Below are 22,402 nucleotides of genomic sequence, written 5' to 3'. Positions count from 1 at the left end.
CAGCAGACAGTGGGCAGTGGGATCTGGAGCAGAGAAAGGAGCATCTCAGGAAAGGGGTCCCCTCGCTGGGGGCCTCAGCACCTGTGGCCCTGGCATGCCCAGGCCCTGGGACTTTGACTGAAGCAGAAGGAAGGGTCTGGTCAGGAGGCAGGTAATTTAAGGAAGAGGAGGAGGAGGAGGAGGAGTAGGAGGAGGAGGAGGAGGAGGAGGAGGAGGAGGAGGAGGAGGAGGAGAAGGCGGCGGCTCTGTGTCCAGCCTGCCCCAGGAGTGGGATGAATGTGTCTGCCACATGTGCCCGCAGTGGGGGACCCTCTGGGAGCACCGCGGTGCCCCAAACAAGATGCGAGCTCATAACATAAAGAGACGTGTCTGAGCCGTGGGGTGGAGGGAGGGGGGTGGTGGGGAAAAGGGAGAGAGATTTTTATCAAAATTGAACACAGATTTGCTGAGGTCTGGGCTGGATTTAACTCTTGCCTCCCTGCTCTGGCCACTTGTGCACTGTTCTGGGGTGGGCTTGCAGAGCTCCAGGGAAGGTGGGCAGGAGAAGCCTGTGTCTCTAGCAAAGAGGCCCTGGAGGGTTTCCTTGAAGCTGACACGGGAATGAAAGCAACTTCCCATTTTTGAAAAGCTGACGGTTTGTGTTTTCCCCCATCTGGGTGCGGGTGTCAGTTTCTTGGGTTTCTCCAAAAAGCCGGCTGACAGAGGCAGTGGGTTTTCCCTGGGACGCAGAGCGGGGGTGGTGTTGTCCTGAGAGTAGGAGCGAGCCGGCCGTGTGGACCCAGCAGCCCCGGATTGCCCAATGCAGGCCCTGGATGTCCATAGCAGGTTCCATAGACCTGTGGCCACAAAGACAGCCCTCTCAGCATTGCCCTCGCCTGGGCTCTGGTTTTGCATTTTGTCATGGAGCCAACCTCCCGTGTTCGGGTGGGAGGAACATGGCTGGGCTCTCCCTGTGCCCTAGAAAAACGAAGGGACAGGGAGGAGATTAGGACCCACAGGAAGTTGGAGATTTGGGAAGGATCTTAGAAATTATACAAATCGATCCCTAGGGAAACAGGGCAATAGACTGAGCAGACGGCGATGGCAAAAATAGAGTGGTTTGGCTTCGGGGGTCCATCTTCCACCTACGTGTGATGAAGAAGGAGGTGGAAAGGAGTGTGGAAGAGAGGTCGCTGGGGTCCCCGGAGAAGCATGTGCGGGATGGTCCTGGGGATGGACATGGCCTGGGGCAGGGAAGCATCAACAGCCCGCTTCCCCTCTGTGCTCGGAGCTGCACTCCTTCCTTGAAAAGCAGCAACTGCACTTTTCTATCGTGCCGCCTGGTGAGTTGTGTCCTCCTGGTGCGTGCTCCTAGCCAAGTTTTCGGAGCTTGTCCTCCAACTCGGGGGATGCTGAGGGAATACTCCTCGCAGTGCCCCAATCAGGACGAAAAGAGGAGAGAAACTTCTCCTGGGTGCTGGAACTGAGAGAGAGTCAGGCGATCAGGAAGGGAAGATGTGAGGGCAGGACCAGTAGGAAGGCCTGTGAATGATTTTTTTGTGGGGGGAAAGGGGGGGAGTAGGTGAGATTGAGAGACTACTGCTTTCTATGGGAACATGGTCTCTCCCCAGTCTTCCTTTCCAACTTCCTGCCCCCAAAGTCTTGGACACTAGACAGGTGAGACTCTCTCCCTCACTGAGGAGTCTTGGACCAGGGGAGGAGAGGGCACGCCTCAGCGCCCTGTCGGGAGGGTAAAAGATGACCAGTGAGGCAGAGGCTTGCTTCTCTGATTTCAGTGGTGCCAATGGGAGGACTGATTTTCAATGTTCCCGCTCATTCCCACTATTTCCAAATAGAAGGCTGAATACCAGGGACGGAGGGACCCCTTGGAGGTGGACGCCCAGAACTCCCCTGTCCCAGCAGCACCCAGTCCTCAGCAAGAGAACTGGACTTCCATTCTTTCTTCCTGAAGGTTTCTCTAAGAGTCAGTGCCATCCTGGCCCCACCAGGCTTGCTCTGGGCCATTTCACCAACTTGCGAGCTGGGACAAATTCCTAGGCCGCTGATGCTTGGAGCGATAGTGGAGCCTTCTCCGCATCCAGTCTATCAGCTCAAAATCTGGCCGGCTCATCCCTGAGGTCAGAATACTTCGGGCCCATTCTCAGACTCTCCTGAAGTTCCAAAGGGCAAGCACACTAGCTGACAAACAACTTGGATGGAGTCCTTGGCTTTGCTAGTGGCCGACTCTCTGGGTCTCCATGGCCGCCAGAGTCTATGGTCAGGGACCCTGCGTGTTTCAGATCTGGTCTCCACACTCTGCCTGGAGCAGGAGAGAGCGCAGGCTTCTGAGCATTGCCGGGAGGGGACTCGTCACCTGGGACACCCTACTTATCCCTGAGAGCTTCAGCATCCTCACCTGCAAAAAGTTAGTGAGGGTAATATTTACCTCACAAGGTTCTTACAAAAATGATATTTATGCAAGAGGACGGAAATGCAGCTAGCGATGTTGTAGACCTTTCACAAAGGGCCTGTCATCATTTCATGATCCCGTTTTCAGCCACCAGGAGCCTGCGTAGTTTGGAAAGGACCTCCCCCCAAATCTGGTTCCATGTTTTCCATTATTGAAGGCAAATGGGTGGAGTTGATAGGGTCAGGTGACCTTTACTGGCTCCCTGGAGTAAAGGTGGCTGATGGGGATTACCCAGGAGCACATGCCTGGCCCATCATCCTGAGGGTGGGAGGAGGCACCAGGCATCCTGGGCATCTGGCCTGAAAACACTCCCTCCAGAGGCAGAGGGCACAGAACAAGCTGGAGTGTATGGTGGGGATGGGAAGTGGCAAGGTGGGGGTGGGGCAGCAAGATCAAGAACCATGGGATTCCTTTTTTCTTTTGACTTTTTTTTTAAATTTTTTAAAATATATTTTTTATTGATTTTACACAGAAAGGAATTGAGAGGGATAGAGAGTTAGAAATGTCAATGAGAGAGAAACATCGACCAGCTGCCTCTTGCACATCCTCCACTGGGGATGTGCCCGCAACCAAGGTACATGCCCTTGACCGGAATCGAACCCGGGACCTTTCGGTCGGCAGTCCGACACTCTATCCACTGAGCCAAACCGGTTTCGGCTTCTTTTGACTTTTGACTTAACCTTTGTATCATTCTTTTTTTCTTTTTTTTTAATTATTTTTCATCTATAGTTTACCTTTGATATTATTTTGTACTAGTACAGCATAGAGGTGAGATAATCATATACTTTACAAGATGTTTCCCCAAGTCAAGATTAGATGAGGCAGAGGATAGAATCAGTGATTTGGAAGACACAGTAGCAGGAAACACTCACTCAGAGCAGCAGGAAAAAAAAGAATCTAAGAAAATGAGGTAGAAGAACCAGTTGAGTCTTGAAGACTAGGGTCAGAGAGAGGTTAGGCAGCCACTGCGCCTGAAGGTGCTGAGATCAGAGTAAGGGGAGGAGATTCCAATGGGTTTCAAAGAATAGAAGCTTTAGCCCTGGCCATGTGGCTTAGTTGCCTGGGTGTGGCCCCATGCACCAAAAGGCTGCTGGTTCAATTCCTGGTCAGAGTACATGCCCGGGTTTCCAGCTGGATCCCTGGTAGGGGGCATGCAGGAGGTAGTCTGATCGATGTTCCACTCTCCCATCAATCTTTTTCTCTCCCTCTCCCTTCCTCTCTCAAAATCAATAAAAAATATCTATAAAAAGGAACGGAAGTTTTAGGCATCGGTAAGCCTGTCTTGTGGGGTGGAGTGGGCAAGCTTACTCCCCCCCGCATTGGCACCCCGATTGACACACTATGTAGGTTAGTGGCCGTCCAAGCACGGGAGCATCTGATGCTGCACAGAGCAGCTGCAGGTTCTCTTGGACCCTCGGAGAGCTTCTAAGTTATCCTTCACGTTGACATTTAAGACTCTGAGGATCACATTTGTTTCTGTTTTGCTCAAGCACTCTCTTTAACCGTGGCCTGGGATGACTTTTCAGCTTTTAAGAGGCTCAGCGAGTGGCCAACATCTCTTGAGATGGCCCAGATTGGGGGTCAGTGAATTCCTCACTGCTGGCAGCATCCATTTCTCCAACTCTCTCCTCACATTTTTTTGGTTTGTTTGTTTTTTTTGCTTCATTGCGAGGTTATAAAACTGTGCCGTCGAAATGCTGCGCAGGGAGTAAATGCCTTTTCTCTGGCCCCGGGTGTCACGCCAGAGCGGTGTGAGGCTTTCACGCTGTGGCGGGGAGCAGGTGCCATGGGGTTCTTTCTGGGTCCCCCCTCCAAAGCAAAGACAAGAAAAAACCTGGAGAAAGAAACGTTTGGCAGTTCATGTCTTGCCATCGAGGAGCTGACTGACTTGCAGGATGCCTGGGGCTCCGCAGGACCAGGTGGACCCAGGTGTGAGTGCCAACCCCACCGGGTGACAAGCAGTTCAGTCTCTGTGATTTTTCCTCGTCTGCTAAATGGGAGCAGGGACTAGCCTCACCTCCCACCGTGGTTCTGAAGATGAGATGAGACAGGACATGAGAAGGACCTAGCCCATTGCTCCATGCTCAGCAAACTGTTCATGCCATTCCCCTCTAGATCTAAGCTCATGAAAGTACCTGGGTTTGGATCTTTGCCTATGAGGGTAAGTAAATAAGCCACTTATTCATGGCTTAACGTCGGTGCTCAAAGTGGGAGACCCTTTCATACAGAAGTGGGGCATAGACCAGCACTCCCCATGCCAGTGGCAGCCCCCTGTTACCCTCTGCGGGAGGAAAGGAAAGGCCACCTGGGCTACCAGTGAGCTGTCTCCATACAGCTTGTTGTAGAAATCCCAAACACTGCCATGGCTCAAACAGGCAAGGTCAAGCCTGGGTAAAGAAATCAGTGAGTTGGTACCTAACATAATGGCAGAATGACAATAGTACCTTACCATGTACAACATCCTACAGTTTGAAAAGGTCATGGCCTCATTCCATCATCATAACAATCCTGTGAGATCTGAGATCGGTATTATCCACATTATATGGCTCTTACTCTGTGGGCTAAAAGACTCACCCTAATTCACACAGGTCAGGATGCTGGGTATCAGGAACAGGTAAAAGGAAGGCAAGACTTTGCTAGGATTTAAGTAAGCTCCATGAGGGGTTGGGGGGTGGGGGGACTTGCGTGGTTCTCCCTGAATTCTAGAACCTGGTATAGTATCAGGCACAAGGGAGACAATAAACATTGCCTGAATGAATGAATGAACAAAAAACTATAGATTAGGAGCCAAATCAATCTGTCCACTTGTTATATAAACAGAGTTTTACTGGAGCACAGCCATGTAATTTGTCTATGTGTTGTCTATGGCTGCTTTCATGCTAAAAGGGCCCAGCTGAGTGTTCTAATAGGGACCCTGTGGTTCACAGTGCTGAAAATACTTATTGTCTGGCCCTTTAACAGAAAAAGTTTGATGGCTTCTGTTCTGGATCTCAGACAGGTATAGAGCGAGTATGCCTTCGGGAGAGTGATTTCTGCATGGTGGTCAAGAATATGGGTCTAGAATCAGACAAGCCTGTGATTGAATCCTGGCCCTGCTACTTACTTTTTGTAAGGCCTTGCATATTATTTCATCTCTTTGAGTCTCATGGGAGAAACAGGGATGATAATAAATAATACTTCCCACTCCATGTGGTGGTGAGAATTGTCAGCCCTTGACCTAGAGTAAGCACTCAGCAAATGTTAGCTCTCACTATCACTGTTGTTGTAGTTCCTTGCAATTAACCAAATAGAACAAAAACTAACTAGGTTGGAGCCAACACCTAAATCCAGTGTCATGGGCAGAATAAGGGATGCGGTAGGGAAAATAATAAGTCTGTGAGTTAGTTGGCCAAGAAAAACTCTTGTGAGGTTTCTGAAGTAAAGGTTCCCCTGTTAAAACAACACAGATCAGGCCTCGGGATGTGAGTGAGGAGTTCCTGTGTGGCTGACTGCTGTGTCAACCAGCAGTCCCTATCATTCCTCAAGGGTTAGCCTAGGTTAGTGGTCGGCAAACTCATTAGTCAACAGAGCCAAATGCCAACAGTACAATGATTGAAATTTCTTTTGAGAGCCACATTTTTTAAACTTAAACTTCTTCTTCTAACACCACTTCTTCAAAATGAACTCGCCCAGGCCGTGGTATTTTGTGAAAGAGCCATACTCAAAGGGCCGAAGAGCCGCATGTAGCTCGCAAGCCATGGTTTGCCGACCACTGGCCTAGGTTTTATTGCACTGAATAGTCATGAGCATGTCCCACCTCTGTACCCTTGTTCATAGTTCTTTCTAATGGAAAGACCTTTCCCAATCCCCATCTTCCTGGTCCTTTACCTACCGGGTTTGCCCCTGCCTTCTCTCTCATGGGAATAAGCTCCCCCCAGTCCCGCCTTCCTTCTCACTCCCATGAACTTGACATGCAACTCTGTTCTAACACTTAAAACTGCATTACAGTCAGGGTGGGACTGTCTCCATCTTGCTTTCTACAGGTTTGGAGCTCATAAAAGTCAAATTCCACTGTAGAGTCCATACCTGTTAGCCAGACAGTGTCAACTAACCCTTGATTCTACACAGAGATACCCGAGTTAACTCTGGAGGAATGAGTAGGTCCTGTGCAGGTACTGATGGGATTGCAAGAGAGAATTCCTATAGTCAACCAGATTGAGCAGAGCTACCGTGTTTAAAGACTTACGTGGACCCTTTGTGTCCTCAACCCGCCATTCTGTGGTGGCTCTTTCCCCCCTGGGACACCTCTTCCAGGGTGCAGCCAGGGACAGAGAAAGATGGAAGAAACTTAAAACCAAGTCTTTGACTTCTTGTCTGCAGATGTGGTGGCAAGTTGGGTTTTGGCCTCTGGGTTTTTCATGTACATGAGCCAGGATAATTGGGAGCTTGCTATGGTCAGCTTTCATTAGCACGGCAATAGAGAGAAGCATGGTCTTGGATAACAGCAAATAGCAGATAATTCACCGCTTTGCCATTTGACTACAGAATGTGTTGCATAATTTTTTATAGATTTAATGGCAGATTTACTTTGGTGGCAGATACATACTGTGTGTGGAATAATATTCAAATGATGCTCTCTTGTAATGACTAAGGGGAGGGCACAGGAAAATATTGGCCTTGAATTAAATATTCCTTTTGATCAACCCCAAAAGGATAACGAGGAATTGCATCCTAAGAGGAGAGGTAGGAGAGAGAATGAAACAGTACGTGTATGTGTTTCCCCATTATGCACATGGTGCAATACTGATTATTCTTAAAAATGTATCCTTCATTTGATTTTTCCAAATTATGAAAGTAATTCATCCTTGCTTAAGCAAATGAAACCATATTACAAAAAGACAAGTGGGAAACGAATAGCATGTCTACTTCTCCTCCACACTCTCATAATTAATGTAAATAAGCTCTTTGGCCTGTTGAGTGTGGCTCTTCCACAAAATACCACGGCCTGGGCACGTCTATTTTGAAGAAGTGGCATTAGAAGAAGTTTAAGTTTAAAAAACTTGGCTCTCAAAAGAAATTCCAATTTTTGTTCTGTTGATATTTGGCTCTGTTAACTAATGAGTTTACTGATCCCTGGGCTAGAGTGATGTTCTTCCATATCCTTTCCTTTGTTCAAACAAATACCTACAGGTATGCTACAGATGGGGCGGGATCTTGTCTGAGTGTGTTTTTCGTTGAAGTTGAATCTAACTTTGCACATTACTCTGCAGCATGTGTCTCTTCCTCTTGATCATATGTCAAGGTCATCCCTCCAATGCCTCAAGCTCTTGTTAATTTTTCTTGACTTCTTGATGCCTGGACACATACAGCTGTATCTATTTGAGATCATGCCATTCTTGTAGGGATGTTTACTTTTGCATCAGTCAGATATTAGAGGTGGTTTCATCCTGGCTGATCACCAGTTTGGGTCCCTGAGTCTGACAATACAAGTATCTCTCACCCAGGAAAGGAAAGCTTGGCTTTGGCACTCGGGCATAGTGAGTGCTGTACAGTACCAGGCCTGACCATACTGGGGTATGACTACATGTCATATGTGGTCCTCGTTCGTCCCCTAGGGAAGCTACTGAGCACCAGGCTATATGGCTCCTCTTTCCCCTCATCAGATTTAGTCTTCCCTCCTTGGGTCTCCTCAATGACTGAAATGTAGGCAATGCCCAGGAAACATCAAAGACTAGACATTAGGTTGGAGGCTAGTACCGATGCCACAAATTAGTATCATGGGCAGGGTGTGGCCTCTACACACTGATTGCCTCTCTGAGTCCAAGTTGTTTTGTTGTTGAATATTGTTATTTATTTCAGAGAGGAAGGGAGAAGGAAAGAGAAATATAAACATCAATGATGAAATGATGAGAGAGAATCATTGATAGGCTGACTCCTGCACACCCCACACTGAGGATCGAGCCCACATCCTGGGCATGTGCCCTGACCAGGAATCTAACCTTGATCTCCTGGTTCATAGGTTAATGCTCAACCAGAGCCAAGCAGGCCAGAGTGAGTCCAAGTTTCGCATAGTGGAGTCTGGGCTATGCCACCCAGACCTCGTTTAGGACTAACTCGGCGGTGGGCAGTGCTGGGGGTTGTCATCCTCTTTGGAATTTACTCAGCTCAAGAGTTTCCTTTGCCCACAGTCACTTGCACCCACGCTCCTCTCCTGGGTCACCTGCATCCAATGATAGGTGGGAGTGAGGAAGGCCTGCCCCTCTGTCCCAATGTGAGAAAATTCCAAAGGGCCTCCCAGTGTCAGGGCTCCCCATAGGGTTGCCAGAGGCCTTCCCTGAGGCTGAATGACAAATGATGGCTGCCTTTTCCCTCCTCCCAGTGCCACCTCCCTCCTGCCAGCCCCTCCCCTGGGTGGTTGATTCCAAGTGCCCTTCCTGAAAACCCCATGCCTGTTCCAGACACTGTGACTGTTTTATATGAAGTCCTTTCAGAGGCGTCGATTATTATTATTATTATTTATTATTTATTATTATTATTATTATTATTATTATTATTATTGTAATCATCAGTGGCTCTATTAGAATATGAAAAAGTATACCTTTTTTTCCTTGTGTTCTATTTTGTCTGTTTTCTAGGTGAGACCCAACAGATTTCTCTACAAATAGGTTGGGCAGACTGAGCAAATGTTTAGAATTTTATTGCCAAATTTGCATTTGCCCCTGTCCTTGCCCCTGCTGCTCATGTTAGACAGAGGATATGGGTACTTCTGGGTAGAAGCACAAAGCAGATGGCTTTGCTGCCATCCTGGAGACGACGGGGACTGGACGAGCTGGCCTTTGGGAATGCCTCTCCCTCTTACTGGTGCTTCTGCAATAGTCTCAGAGGCCCCTGCTGGCCCCTAGGAGCCACCTTCCCGCCAGCATAGGTGTCCACATCATTCCTGCATGAGTCTCTGCCAGACCTGATTTGTCCCCGTGGGTGTTTGTTGTTTCTTACTAGTTTGTCCTGAGCATGGGCGGGCTTTGGCGCTATGACTTAAACATTCCGCCCTCAGGTTAAGTACACCGATCGCCTGCCCCGAGTGCCAAAGCAAAGCTAGCCTGCGTGATGGATGCTCGTGTGCCAGACTCGGGACCCAGACTCACAGTTCAACGTCTGACCACATTCGTGGGGGTCAGTGTCAACACTCCCTCCCTCCCTTCCTCCCAGATGCCACAGTCCCTAGCCTCAAGGTCCCCTGAGCAGGCAGCCAGGGAAGGGAGTGATGCCAGGCCAGTGGGGAGATCTGTCAGTGTTTCCACAGAGCCAGAGGCAGCTTTGAAGTTAGTTTGAAGCAAATTCAGGGTTTCTGTGGACTTTGGACAGTAGAAAGGCCAAACCATTTTAACTCTTCTTCTTCTCTTTTTCTAAATCGCAATCAATTGGAATGACAGCTGCCAAGAGGCAGAGTTAGAAACCCCCTCTGCCTGTCTGAGACACACAGTTGTCATTTCCCATTACCATTGCCCTAATCAGAGGTGATTCTATAGAAGCCAGGGCTGGCAGAGCTGATAAACAGGCCAGACTTCTGAGTGTAAGGCTGTGGTTCAGAGCACAGGCCCTGGTCCAGATTCTGGCTCCACTTCTTGCTGGCTGGGTGACCTTGCAGAGTTATTGCAGGTCGCTGTGCCTGTAAAATGGGTTGTTAATGAAGATAGTTGATGCATGGTTTGGTAAAAAGAAGAAAAAGGGGAGGAAAGTACTTAAAACCATGGCTGGCACATACTAAGCACTGAGGAATGTTAATAATGCTGATGAAGGTGATAGAGGTGATGATGGAGATGATGATGAAGATGATGATGAAGAATGGGGACTAAGTCTCATTAGCTCTCTTTATCCAGCATCCTGCTCAGTGTCTGGCTTAGAGTAGGGATTCAACAAGCATTTATTAAACCAAATATCCCACTGCTTTTTGCTAAGTGTCTACTGCCTACTTAGCTCAACTCTCTACCAAAAAATATGTTTTTGGTTTGTTTTTAAAAAATATTTTATTGATTTTTTTTTTTGATTTTTTTTTAATTTTTTTTACAGAGAGGAAGGGAGAGGGATAGAGAGTTAGAAACATTGATGAAAAAGAAACATCGATCAGCTGCCTCCTGCACACTCCTTACTAGGTATGTGTCCACAACCAAGGTACATGCCCTTGACTGGAATTGAATCTGGGACCCTTGAGTCTGCAGGCCGACTCTCTACCAACTGAGCCCAACAGTTAGGGCAAAAAATATGTTTTCCATTTAAACATTTATTTTAACTTGCTAGTGAAGTTTGACATGATTGAGAAAAATACAGTTTATAAGTATACAGATCAATGGGTTTTCACAAACCAAACACAGCTGTGTACCCAGCATCCAGATCAAGAGACAGAGCATTCCAAAGCCCCCCACGTCCGTCCCCTTCTCAGAGAAGCCACTCATGTACCTTCTCCCCTACTACTCGTGATCTTGAAACCCAACTCCATAGGTTAGTTTTCCTGTCCTTGAACTTCACATACATGGAAGCACACAGTGCATATTTGTTTGTGTCTGGTTTCTCTTGTTCAACATCATGCTACTGTATAGGTCATTTATTCTCATGGTGGTGCAGGTTTCCATGATTTACTTACCCTTCTCTGGCTGGGCATGGAGGGGGAAGTTATGCACAGCCTTGCTATGAGCATTTGTGTACTTGTTCTTGGGGGAACAAATGGATATGTGGTATGGATATGTTCCTGGGCATGGGACAGCTGGATCATAGGGAATGCATGTGTTTGGCTGTAGAAGGTATGTATTGCCAAACAATTCAATGAAGTGGTTGTGCTGTGTTTTCCATTTTCTATAAAGATGAAGAAGCGGCTCCAACTTGGTAGCGCAGGGGCTTGAGGCCCAGTAATACCCTGGGGTTCCTGAGATCTTCCTATCCCCCATGCTCTTTGCATAAGAGAGTTCACATGTTCTAGAAAGCCTGCTGTAGGTAGGCGTGCCCTGCACACCAGGCACAGTGCTAACTCCTCACAATCATCTCATGAGATGAGAGTTATCAGCTCCACAGATGAGGCAACTGAGGCTCAGAGAGGTTGAGTGTCTTGCCTAAGGGGACACAGAATACATTTCAGAGTCAGAATATACACAGATGTATTGAATCTAAAGCTTCTGCATTTGGGTATCTGATGGTGAATAGTTTTGGCTTCAATGTTAACACTGAATAGAAACATAGACGCGGGTGTGGGGGCTGTTCCCCTAGAACCCGTGCCAGCTGTGGGTGGTGGCTATGAGGAGATGCTCTGTAAAAAGGAGCAACTCAGTGACCTTGAGAAGCCAAATTGTTTTCCTGCCCTGGAGCTGCTGGAGAAAGTCATGCATTTCCTGGAAGGCAAGGGTGACCATGTAATTTACTGTCTAAACCAGGACTCCTTCAAGAGTGAAAGGGGCACTCACTGGACAGGACACTGGGAAGCAGACACAGCCCCAGGGGAACTGGGATATTGCTCACCCCTGCAAGGCTGAGTGGGCAGCGCTCTCCTGCTCCGAGGGGCTGTCCCGGCTCTTTTTAACTCTTTCAGAACGCTGTCTGTGTGGGAGTCTGCCCTATGCGATGGAATTCTAGTCTCCTTGGTTCATGCCAACCAGAGCCTGGCTTTCTTCACTTCCCCTGCACACCATTCCCTGCTCACACATGGCTCTGACAAGGGAAGCTTTCTTGGACAGATCCAATTACCATTGAGATCCTTATGCCAACAGATCAGAAGCTCCTAGAAGGCTAGGGCTGTGCCTTAGTTCCTGTGACATTGACAGCACCTGTCCATGTCTCGGGCACAGAGTTAGCATTCAGGGAATTCTTGTTGACTGTACTAGGTATAGCGGTTAACAAGGCTTATTTTTTTAATAGATGGAGTTACACATATGTTGATATATATGCGATTTGATATGGATGCTATTTTTTTGTATGGACAACAAGCCTCAAAACTTCGTATGTCAAATTTTCTAAAGGTGTTAACATCATAGATATTTTTATGCTTAAAAATGTCAAATTTCGTGCCAAAAAAATAGCATTTGTGGGAAGTTTAAATTCATTACTTTATTTTGAAGAAAAATGCTGCTGAATATTTCGGGAAGCTTACAGTGAACATGCTCCATCTCAAGATACTTGTGAATACTGGTTTAATCACTTTAAAAGTGATGATTTCAATGTGAAAGACAAAGAACGTCTAGGTCAACCAAAAACGTATGAAGACCTACAATTACAAACATTATTGGATGAAGATGGGTGTCAAACTCAAAAACAACTTGCTGAAAGACTAAACGTTGCTCAGCAATTTCCAATAGTTTACAAGCAATGGGAAAGATTTTAAAGGAACGAAAATGGGTGCCACATCAACTGAACAAAAGACAAATGAAAAACCAAAAAGTCATCAGTAAAATGTTGCTTCAACAGCACGAAAGAAAGTCTTTTTTCCATCGAATTGTGAGTGCCAATGAAAAGTGTATTTATTTTGAGAATCCCAAATGCACAAAATCATGGGTTGATCCAGGTCAACCATCAACATCAACTACAAGGCCAAATTGCTTCCAAAAGAAGACAATGCTCTGTGCTTGATGGGATTAGAAAGGTGTGGTGTATTTTGAGCTTCTAAAACCAGGTGAAACTGTTAATACTGATCGCTACTGACAACAAATAATCAACTTGAACCATGCTTTGATTGTGAAATGACCATAATGGGACATAAGACACGGCAAAGTAATTTTGTTTCATGATGCACCATCACACATTTCAAAACCAGTTAAAGACACATTAAAAAGATCTTGCCTGGGCAGTATGAACCCACCTGGCATATTCACCAGACCTTGCTCCTTCAGATTAGCACTTACTCCGAATGATGGCACATGCACTTTCTGAGCCACACTTCAAAACGTATGAAGAAGTGGAAAATTGGGTGTCTGAATGGTTTGCCTCAAAACAAGAAAAGTTCTATTGGGATGGTATCCACAAATTACCTGAAAGATGGGGAAAATGTGTAGCTAGAGATGGACATTACTTTGAATAAAGCATTTTTAATGTTTCTCTTGGAAATATTGTGTTTTCTTTGATTATAAAATCTGCATTATTAACCGGTACACCTGGTACATATCATTTATCCATGTGCTCATTCATATTCAATCAATCATTCATTCATTTATTAATTCATTCATATTTCATAGAACAAGCTTAATTTAGATTCTTTCTTTTCTCTCTTTGGATATGACTCCTATTCCATTGGCCCAGAAAGAGAAGCCAGTTGTGTGTAGAAGTGTATGTACATGCAAAAGACAGAAAGTAAAAGGGATCAGCTTAATGATACCGTCTCATGGGAGTTGGTATGAGGATCTAGGCTGAAATTTCAGCCATCCGCTAATTAGTTACACTTCTGTAGATAAGTGATTGAGCAGTTTGGCATATCTGAGCCTCAGTTGGAGTCTCCTGTAAAATGAAAAGAGTTAAGTGAGCCTGTGACCCAGGGCATAGAAAAAGCGCAGGTCACATCGCAAAGTGCTGTGTGATTCCCAGTCGGTAATGGTTGTGGTGGCTCAACAGCTGTCTGAGGAGCACTGATGTAAGGCGCTGTGTGGGGGGCTCCAGCGGGTCCTGGGGAGTGAATCCTGGGGAGCAAAATTCATCCCCTCTGGGGTCTCTGGTCTCTTCAAGTGAGGCCTGCAGTGCACACGTGACAAGCCCACATGACGGGGAGTTTTTAATTAATAAATGAAGACAGAATCAGCAAATTCTTCTAGGCCTTAGAGATTTGATGTGAGTGTGTCAAAGATATGGTTGCAAAGAATAATTAATTTCTCATTAAGCCCACAGCTGCATTTTCACCAGAACACCAGCCAGGAGCGTGCCTAGCAGCAGCTTTGGAGCACGTAGTGGCCTCCTGGTGCAGATGCTGAGCCCCAAATGCTTGGGTGCACATTCAGATCCCACCACTTATTAGAGTCAGGGCCTCCCGCAAGTATTTCTCCTCCGAGGCCCAGTTTTCTGATCTGTTCAACGGTGACAGTATCAGTACCTCCCCCCAAATGAGGACAACATTAATACGTGTAAAGTGCTTAGAACAGTGTCTGGAATGTAGTAGGTACTCAGTTAATCTTAACTATTATTATTATTTGCCAAGCAATGTGCTTTCCATTGGAAAACTAGTGTGTGGTCTGAGGAAACTAGTGCATGGTTAGAGGAAAGATGGTTTTGAGATGGGGAAGTCGGGGAAGAGTTCATGGAAAAGAAGTGTCCCCAGCTATATCTCAGGCATCTTTTATACTCTGAGCAAAAGAGCTTGTTTATTTCTACGATGACTCTGCCTTCGAGCTCAGAAAAGAATATTTAGTATGAGAAGAAGTGCTTCCCTAAAGAGGCATAGGTCAAATGCTCCCTGGAACTTTGCAGTTGAATAAGATTTGGTCTTTGCTCTCACACATTTCTGAGCCTGTTCATCCATCCCTTGTGCCAGTGACTGGAGCTATTAAGGCGGATCTAGAAGTGAGGAACACTATTCCCTAGAGATGCTCAAAGCTGAGGAATGTAGAGTCCGTTTATGAAAGCTTGGGAAATGTCGGAAAATTACAGACTCTCCTTCAGGGTTTCTGTGGCTATTAGATGATTGTCTGGAACATAGTATGTACTCAGTAGATACCATGGCATGGCAGATACATGGTGCTTCCTGCGGGGAGATGGACAGATGGTCCCTCTGGGTCCTTCTGCCCCTTTGTGACATCCACACAGTTCTATGTTCACAGATGAAGGGCACCAACAAAACACTGGGAACTTTTCCTGAACAATGTTGACAAAGTCTAGAGAAATGGGCCTGCCATGTTGCCCAGGGATTGTGGGAATTTCTGTCCATGGCTCACCTCGAAGGTGATGGTCATTTTACAGCCCCCTACCTCAAAGCCGGTCTGCAAAAGGAAGTCCTTCCTCTGCCTCCATCTCTTTCTCTTTTTCCAGGGAAGAGGTGATGAAATGCACAACTTGTTCCAACTTTTATAAATTAAAAGAAAAATTCTTTTGGTTTTTCAAAGCATGCAAGAGTAATTCTAACAGTAAAATGATGCCATAGAATAATAAACACATGAAAAGACGGTCAAACGTACTTGGAAACAGAGAAATCACACGGAGACATCATTTAACACCCACTTGATCAGATTGGCCCCCAAATTATACTCATCACACTGGATGTAAAGCCAAACGTAATTCCCACTCACTAATGGTGGGAATGAAATTGCTTTGACACTTTGGAGAGCAATTTGTTTCTGTCTAGTGAAACCAGAGATGCACTTATCCTTCAGCCCAGCAATTCCATTCCTAGAGAAAAACTCGAAAACATGTGAAGAGGAGATATGTTCAGGAATAATCATTATAGCGTGACTATTCTAAAATGAGCGATTTGAGAGCTAGAAAGTAACTCAAATGTCTACCTCAATCTAAAGACTGGTTAAATAATTTGATATTTACATACAGTGGAATACTATACAACACCCAGGGCAAAACACGAAGAGGTAGTAGGAAGGTATGATCTCAGAAACAATTGTGGAAATGCAAGGTGCAGAAGATATCATTGTCATTAAGTTTGAAGTAATATAAAGGAATGCCTTATTATTTGCAAATATTTACATATGGATAGAAGCATAAAAACACATTCGGAACAATCACTGGATTCAGAGAGATGGCTCCTGCTAGAGAAGGCAGGGTGGGTACACAGGGACTCCACTTACATCTGTGCTAGTTTATTCCTTATACTCAGTGGTATACAAATGTTTTATTTAGCATCTGTATTTTTAAAGTTTGTAAAAAGTTAAATTTTTTAAAATGGGTACAGCCCTGGCCAGTGTGGGTCAGCTGTTGGAGGTTGTCCTATGCACTGAAAGGTTGCCGGTTAGATTTCTGGTCAAGGGCACATGCCCAGGTTGCAGGCTGAATCTCAGGTAGGGGGCATGTAGGAAAAAGCCGGCCAATGTTTCTCCCTCTTTTTCTCCCTCCCTTTCTCTCCCTCCTCCTCTCTCTAAAGATTAGTCAATCAATACATAAAATTAAATAAGCAATAAAATGGGCACAGACTCCCAATTCATCTCCTCTGCCCGTTGGCACATGGACATGTTGGAGAGTGAATAGAAGCTACTGCTCCTTTGCTCCAGGTCCAGCTGGGACGTCCTAGGTGCTGTGACCACCTTCTGGTGAGCCATGGGGTCCTGTGAGCTCATGGTAATCACTGTTTTTGAACTAAAAATCTTGCCCTCTTTTTTTTTGGTTTGAGGATTTGTGGGGATCCTATTTTGATATATCCATGGAGATGCAACATAGGGTCATAGGAATAGGAGCCAAATAACAGCTCTCTGGCACATTCTCTATATTGCAGATTGCTGGAGCTTCCTCTCATCCCATCCCCTCCTTGGGAATGACCGGAATTTCTTGCAAGTGACCACAGCCATCGTCTGTCCTGACATCCTTTTGATAAGGACATGGGACCAACAGTCTTGAGTATCCCTCAGTGCCCCGGGCTGAGAGGCTCTCCCTCTGCGTCCTCACTGCCTGGCTCCCACAGAGGTCTCCCTGCCTCTGACTTTCATGGGAATGGCCCCTCTTTGCTCCTCTTGCAGACATGCGGCCCTGATATGGGGAGGTCAGTCCACTGGGACCGCCTGGCCTCTTTCTTTCAAGGGACAATGAAGCCTGTTACCATGCAGGCGGTTCCGCTCCTGTACGTGCCTTCTTCTTCAATTACAGCTCCCCTCCCTGGGAATCTGGTCCCAGTCCAAGGCCAGGGGCACTCACTGGGTGGGCCTCCAGTGCCCTGTCCTCCGATGTGCAGCCTCTGTCCTTGACCATGCCCACCACCCTCAGCCTCAGTTCGGCACCATGAGCCCCTTATCTGGCCAGCAGAGTGCTTGCCCTGGTACCAAAGCCAGGGGCTTGCCTCTCTGCCTCCTGCTTATTTATGACCTATAATTCACCTTAAGTAAAAGGAAGAAAATCGCAGGAAATTGGGACTTTGCGGCACGAATCCTGGGCACATGGTTGCTCTGATAACATACCTTGTCGTCTATGATGGTCAGGCTCTGGTCAGGAGACACTTGGCACTCCCAGAGGGTTTAGCTGATAAGAATGTAATGAGAGGACTATTTGCAGAGATAAGGGACTAGAGGAGATGTGAGACACCCTGAGACCAGCAACAGCAAGAAGCTGTTAGCACTCCTGCCCCTGGAGGGCTGAGGGCGAAGGAAGTGTCCTCAGGGCCCTGGGCCAATTGGAGCTGAGGAGGAGGGGCCTTCTGGCAGGAGCTGCTGTCCTAGAGGATTGGCCACTGCCCATCACTGCCATCAGGGATGAGCAGAGGGAATGGGAACAAACACCATGAGGCCTCTCCCTCCACACTCCAGTCACCTGCCTGCTTCTTGCTGGTCAAATCCCACTGGGCAGCAGAAGCCCAGCACCCTGAGGGATGCATTCCAGAGAGGTCATTCCCCTGGGCAGGGGTGTAGTGAGCAGGGCAGAGTCTGGAGGGAGAGGGGCTAGTGGAGAAGAGTCAGCAACTTGTATATTTCTGTATGCATTTGCCATGCAACTGGATAATCTAGACATAATGGGTAGGCCCTTGGATTCAAATTGTAATAGCTTTGGGCAGTTTGAGCTATTTGTGGTCTGGTTGACTCTGGGAGTCTTAGCTGAGTGAGCCAGGGAGGAGTCTGGGAAGGAAAGGACCTGACACTACGGCTTTGAGTCAGGTACTTTGCTCTGTGCTTTGAAAAGAATAATGTTACGAATGAGGCTTGGAGATTGGCCCTCTAGCTTGCTCTAAATCGGGGGTGGGGAACCTTTTTTTCTGTCAATGGCTATTGGGATATTTATAACATTTGAGGGCCAAATAAAATTATCAACTTAAAAATTAGCCTGCTAGCCGAAACCGGTTTGGCTTAGCGGTGGAGCGTCGGTCTGCGGAATGAAAGGTCCCAGGTTCAATTCTGGTCAAGGGCATGTACGTTGGTTGTGGGCACATCCCCGGTAGGAGGTGTGCAAGAGGCAGCTGGTCGATGTTTCTCTTTCATCGACGTTTCTAGCTCTCTATCTCTCTCCCTTCCTCTCTGTGAAAAATCAATAAAATATATATATATTTTTAAAAAATTAGCCTGCTATATTTGATCAACACTTCATTGGCTTACCTCTCATGCCTTGGCAGACCCAGACCAAATGATTTCTCAGGCCTTGCGTGGCCCATGGTTAGGGCGTTCCCCACCCCTGCCTAAATACTTTGTTGTCCAGAGAATGGATGTATCTTCCTTAAGGTGATTGAACTCGGTGCTCTCAGGTGGCAGTCTGAGGACTTGAGACAGGATCTGAGCCCAGAGTTCTCCTGCCTCCATCTTCGTTACCTTTCCATGGCTCACCTAACCATACCCCCCATTCCATGAAGGCTGTGATTGATGTTAGAGAGGCGACCTTGGCCAGCGCTCAGAGAAGCTCTGCAGGAAAATCTAGTTCACAGTATTTAAGGTAGTACTCTTTCTCTTTATTTATCTACATAGGGCTTTTCCTTGGGAAACCCCATAGAACCAGTGTTCTGAGGCCCATATTCGTTAGAATTTGTGCCCAGCTGTCGGGTACAGAAACCCTACCAGCGTGGCCCTTCCAGCAAGGGGCCTATATTTTCCTTACACAGCGTGTCCGGCACACGCAGTCCAGAGTGGGCAGGTGGCCCCACAGTGCCCACAGCGGCCCTCTGTCTTCCCTGCTGCCGCCCCTAGAACGAGACACCATTTTGTCGCCGTCATGCTCATTGCCTTCTGGTGACAAGGTGGTTTCTTCCAGGTGGGAAGAAAGAGAAGGACAAAGCACAGAAGGTCCACGCCAGCTAACTCGCTCTCTGTAGCCAGCCCTCTGGAAACGGGCCACGCTGTGTTAGGCTGTCTTGCCATGGTCCAAGCCCCTCCCCTCCGTCCTGTTTGTGGTCGCTGGTGGGTTTTGACTGGGCCTCGGAATTGCAGGGGCAGCCCTGCATTCTGCCCTGGTGATGGCTGTGGGACGCTTCTCCCAGGCCCTGTCATCTCTGGGGAGGCTTCTACACAGACGCTCAGCCAGGGGAGTGGAGTGCTGTGTCTTCTAAGGTAGATATTCTTAGAGACGTTGATCTGCATTATTGAGCCCATGAACCATTTGAAGGGACTTGTTTGTGTGTGTGTGTGTGTGTGTGTGAGAGAGAGAGAGAGAGAGAGAGAGAGAGAGAGAGAGAGAAAGAGAGAGAGAGCAAGAGCGAGCGAGCGCAGGCTTTTCCATCCTGTGGCAATGGCAGCGGGTATTTATAGCTGGATCTGCAGGGCCATCTCACGTGGCTGAGCAAATGAAAACCTCATGTGGATTGTGTTTGGTTTCCCCCCTGCCTTGGCCATCACAGGCTCTCCGGTTCCCCAGCCCTTGTTGTTGTAACCAGAGCCTGAGGAGCATCGTCGGGGCCTGGGAGGTTATGTAAATTCACTGTTTCAGGCAGAGGGCCTGTTCTCCTTCAGGCGGGCCACAAGGCCTCCTAGGGGACCTCTGAGGAGAGCTTGTGGATGACCCTCTGTGGCAGCCTCGCCATCACCACGCTCTGGAAGGTGGTGGATGAACCCATGGGTATGGATTCCTTAGTTCACGGCCCCTCGGCCTATGAGTTCCTTTAAAAGAAAACAATCCTTGCCCCTGTTTTTCTGTATTCTTAAGTCTTTTCAGTCTGTGTTTTGCTTTCTCGATTAGACTTAGAACACCTGGGGCCTGGTGTGTTTGCCCCATTACTGGAGCTCCTGGCAAGATGGGGGAGGGGATGGAAGGAGGAGGGATGGAGGAGGGCAGTAGCTCAGGTCCTGCTTCTCTGGGACGGCTGAAGAGTCATGGACTTCCCTGGACAGTGGGGCTGAGGCGGTTCATCTGATCCTTACTGAGGCGGGCGTGCTTCCTGACAACCCTGAGTCCACTGAGAGACCCAGAACCCGCCTAGAGGCTCCTTCATTTCATTCTGGTGTCTGGAACCCACACATTCACTTCAGATTTAAGGAGCTGAGGCTGCAGAGGGTCTGCGGCTGGGGCAGGGGGTAGGGTGGCCTGGCCCAGACTTGCCAGAGCATTCAGAGGCTCCAAGGAGCCTGCAAAGGAGGAAGCTTCGGCTTAGCTGCCATTATCCTGGGGAGCTGGGTCTTCTCATTGGCAACTGCCAGGGCTCAGACCTTCTGCGGCTGGCCTACCACATGTATGGCTTTATTAATTCCTAGTCTTCAAACGCGCCAACTATACCTACCAAGACCTACTATGTGCCAGGCACTGGGATAAGCACTTGTGCACTCCAACACATCTCATTCTCACCATAGACCTGCAAAGTGGGTGTTATCCCATTTCACAGATAAGAAAATTGAGGTTTTGAGAGTTTAGGCACCTGACCTGAAGTCACATAACTATTGTAGTTAAAGACCATTGCAGGTAACATGTGCCTGACTCTAAGCCCCCTGCCATCTGTGCTGCACCTTGACCTATGGCAACCATCTCCCTTCGTGATGAGCTCAACAACAAACCACCTGCTTCCGTGTTATAACTCAGCCCCACAAGCATCGTTCAGTGTCCCCACCTGCCCGCCCTGCCTATGTCCAGCCACAGAGTGGGAGGGGACTTCTGATTTGGGGGACATGGGTAGTTTCTGGTACATCTATAGCTTGACCCCTAGGATCCTGCACTTCAGCCTTGCACCCTGCTTTCTGCTAAGAACACACACAACCCGTCCCCCGCCTCCTGCCTCCCTACCTCCTGTGAGTTCTAACAAGTTTCCAGGCCCAGGGCAGAGCCAGCTCATTAGTTTGTCTTGTTTCCAGGAATCCCAAAGAGACAAGAATCCTTACTGAAAAGTCAAGCATTCTTGGGAAAGTGTGATTCCTCACGCTGGGAAATGGGAGCCCAGACCCGTCCAGGAAAAAAAGTGTGGATTGCAGAGCCAGATGGAAGCCGACTGGCTGCTCCTGACATCCCCTCCCTGGCTACTCTCCCCTCACAAAGCACCCTGGGAATTTGCCTTTCCAGTTCATCCTAGGGCACCAACATGACATTTTCCCCTGGATACAGAAGGGAAGAAGAGGCAGACGGGGTGCCTGCGTGGGGTGTGTGTGTGTAGTTTTGCTCGGCTGCAGATCACTTTGTCTTCTTGGCATGAACCACCCCCTTATTGAAGAACCCTCTAGTCAGCACATGTGTCAAACACAAGGCCCGAGGGCCAAACCCGTCCCGCCAGGCCTTGCAATGTGGCCCGCACCGCGCTGTCATCACTGCACTCCGCTGCGTTTCCATCACAATGACAGTTTATGACTGTTCAGTAAACCATTCGGCCCGCGATTTAGGCTGGATTTTAGATTTTGGCCCCTTCTCCCCTACGTGAGTTTTGGGGGTAAGGGTGGGTCCCGGAATAGAGAATGGCAGGCAAGGAGTCCACCTGCTCTTCTGTTGGAGGAAATGTCTCCTCCCACTTTGGGGCAGCTCCACCTCCCAGAGGGTCACAGGTCAACTCATAGGACAGCTATTGGAGGACACTGAGAAGCCAGCTACCATGGCGACACAGGCAAACTCATGGGCTAGAGGCAGACAGGAGCCAGAGGTGTGGAGTGGGTCATGATCAAGGAACAGCTTGGAAGGATATGGAGTTGAAAAACCTCTCCCTCCATGATTATAAAAGAAGTGCAGGCTTATGATAGAGAATACATAGAAGCAGAAAGCCAAACATAAAATTAGCCTATGAGTCCATCCCTGGGGGACCCAAAGGGATGCGGCTCTTTCTGTCCCTGTACCCCTGCTCCCCACCTTCCCACCTGGCCACCACGCACACGTGGGAAACTTGCCTTCCCAGTTCAACTGACATTTGACAAGTCACCTTTCAGTTCTCTCTGCCTGCACACATTTTAAAGCACAGTGAGCTCATGCTGCGGGCAC

General features: G+C 47.8%; 1 protein-coding gene across 2 annotated transcripts in view; it reads left to right on the top strand.

Moving 5' to 3' along the window:
- The window catches only part of DAAM2 (dishevelled associated activator of morphogenesis 2), a 106,027-nt gene that overhangs the window by 616 nt on the left and 83,009 nt on the right, over window positions 1–22,402 (top strand). The window lies entirely within an intron of this gene.

Source organism: Pipistrellus kuhlii, unplaced genomic scaffold (assembly GCF_014108245.1).
Source record: "Pipistrellus kuhlii isolate mPipKuh1 unplaced genomic scaffold, mPipKuh1.p scaffold_m20_p_5, whole genome shotgun sequence".
NCBI lineage: Eukaryota > Metazoa > Chordata > Mammalia > Chiroptera > Vespertilionidae > Pipistrellus > Pipistrellus kuhlii.
This window is presented reverse-complemented; position numbering and strand designations above follow the sequence as displayed.